This window comes from Lactuca sativa, chromosome 8 (genome assembly GCF_002870075.4).
Source record: "Lactuca sativa cultivar Salinas chromosome 8, Lsat_Salinas_v11, whole genome shotgun sequence".
In the NCBI taxonomy this organism is placed as follows: domain Eukaryota; kingdom Viridiplantae; phylum Streptophyta; class Magnoliopsida; order Asterales; family Asteraceae; genus Lactuca; species Lactuca sativa.
The window spans coordinates 140,442,775-140,445,364 of NC_056630.2; the positions used below are offsets into that span (position 1 = coordinate 140,442,775).

Below are 2,590 nucleotides of genomic sequence, written 5' to 3' on the forward strand. Positions count from 1 at the left end.
ATGTTATAGCCCGTTTCCGCTTCTTCAATACTTGAATTAGTTCTTCTTTTTCAGATTCGGAGGGGTCAGAGGCTATTATAACTGGCTTTTGATGACCATCTTCAAGGAAAGCATACTCCAAGTGCTCGGGTAACGTTTTGAGCTCCGTTTTTGGGTTTTGCTTGTTGTACTCGCCGAGTGCAAGAGAAGGACTCGGCAAGTCAGTTGCTGAATTTACGAATTCCATCTTTTCTTCACACGGACTCGGCGAGTATATCGGCCCTACTCACCGAGTATCTCTATCAGAGTGCTTCTTTATTTCTTCATACTCAGCTTCTTCCAGCAACCTCTCGATCTCCATTAAGTCTTTTTCAGCATCAAATTCTTCATCAAAGATATTGGACTTGTTGGAATCTTCATTATCATACTCCTCCATTAACTCATCAAACATGTCAATTAAGAATGCCATGTCATCATTATTCCTTGCTTGCTTCATAGCTTGATCCACCCCGAAAGTTACTGAATCTTCTCCTACCCGTAAAGTAAGCTTCAAGTCTCTCATGTTCACTATAGCACTTGTTGTGTTGAGGAAAGGTCTTCCAAGGATGATCGGGACTTGAGGATCCGCTTCCGTGTCTAGAATTATAAAATCTGCGGGAAATACAAACTTGTCCACCTTGACCAATAAGTCTTCACATATTCCTCTTGGAAATGTGACTGTCTTGTTTGCTAAGTGAATTGCCATGCGGATTGGCCTTGGTTCCGGGAGATCCAATTTCTTGAAGAATGAATAGGGCATGAGGCTCACACTTGCTCCCGAATCAGCCAAAGCATGGATGGTGGCCAAGTTGCCAAATTAGCAAGGCAAAGTCAAGCTTCCCGGGTTACCTTTCTTCTTTGGTAATTTGTTTAACATGGCAGATAAGCAATTTTCATTAAGAACTACTTCTTTCACCTCCTCCATCTTCCTTCTATTGGTTAGAATCTCTTTGAGGAACTTTTCATATTTTGGTATTTGAGCAACGGCTTCAATGAAGGGTATGTTGATTTGAAGGGCTTTAATGTGGTCGAGAAACTTCTGGTACTCCTTTTCCTGCTTTTGTTTCTTAGCTCGGGCTGGGTATGGCATGGGAGGCTGAAAGGGTTTTTCAGGAACTTGTTCTTTCAAATTTGGCTGTAAACTCATCGAGTCAATATTATGGACTCGGCGAGTAGAGTCTGTGTCATGCAGAATTTTAATTTTTATTTTTTCTGCATCCTCCTTTTGCAAGTCTTTGGGTGATTCATTCTGAATGGGCTAGAGGAGTAATTATCTTCCCACTTCTTGTTGTGACTACGTTTATGTGCGCGCCTCGTGGGTTGTTTTCGGTTTTACTAGGAAGTTTGTCGGGTGATCTTTGATTGATTTGTTGAGCAAGTTGCCCAAGTTGTGTTTCAATGTTGTGGATAGAGGCTTGCTGGTTTTTAAGCATGGTTCTTGTTTCTTGGATTGCAGCAGCATGATCATTATGTCTCTTTTCTGAAGTAGCTACAAACTTGGTAAGCATCTCTTCCAAACTTGGTTTTCTTTCTTGTGTCGGCTCCTCCTTTTGGTAAAACCCTCTTCCTTTTTGCTTGAACTTCTCCTCCTTAGCCTTCTTGTACTCGTTATAAGGGAGCCACTCCTTCTTTAGTTTGCTCCAATCCTCATCATATCGGTCCCCACTTGAGTAACATACTTGCACCTTCTTATTGCCATTTTCATCCAAGTCGTAGTCTCTAGTAAGATGGGGCCCATTGCAGTTCTCACAACCCACCCGAATAGCATGCATCGTTTGATCCATTTTGTCCATCCTCCTATCCATGGTTTTTAGCATAGCCATGACTGCTGACAAGTCTTATGAAGCTGCATAGGCGGCCCCCCTATTCACATCATTTATTGGATTATGGTATTCTCTAGAATGCTTAGAGAATTCTTCAATCAATTGCTTTATTACTGGAGGTGCCTTCTTCGTGAGTGGACCTTGCGAGTCAAGTAATTGCCTAGTGGTAACATTTACTCCATCATAAAAGATGGAGACTTCTTGATGACTATTAAGGTCATGATGCGGGCAATTCCTTAGCAAACTCTTGTACCTTTCCTAAGCTTCATATAGTGACTCTCCTGCTTGTTGTTCAAAGTTAGCAATGGCTTTCTTGAGCTTGGATATCTTGGATGGCGGGCAGAATTGATCAATGAATTCTTCTTTCATTTGGGCCCATGTAGTGATCGATCCGGGGGGTAATGACTTGAGCCAATCCTTTGCAGCACCCTTCAAAGTAACCAGAAGCATGCGAAGTAGCTGAGTTTCCCGAGGCATATTTGGAACAATTAAATAATCAGCCACATCATTGACTTCATCCAAGTGCTTGTAAGCATCTTCATGGTCTTTGCCGGTGAAGGGGATCTCCTTGAGTAAAGCAAGAATGTGACCCTTCAGCTCAAAAGTAGCAGTTGCGGGAATTACGGGTTGCACAAGTCCCGGGTCCGTGTCATCGTGGATCCTCTTCTTCCATTCTCCCATGGGTATTTCATCAATGTTAGCCATGGTAAGTGCTAACTTGTTGCCGGAATCGTAGTCGTGCCCGAATG

The 2,590-nt window shown here is 42.7% G+C and overlaps 1 non-coding gene across 1 annotated transcript; it reads left to right on the forward strand.

Annotated features, from left to right (window-relative positions):
* Positions 1-2,055: 2,055 nt before the first annotated feature.
* On the forward strand, positions 2,056-2,162 carry LOC111897851 (small nucleolar RNA R71). Its single transcript, XR_002852416.1, has one exon. It is a non-coding gene; the product is annotated as a small nucleolar RNA R71 (small nucleolar RNA).
* Positions 2,163-2,590: the final 428 nt, after the last annotated feature.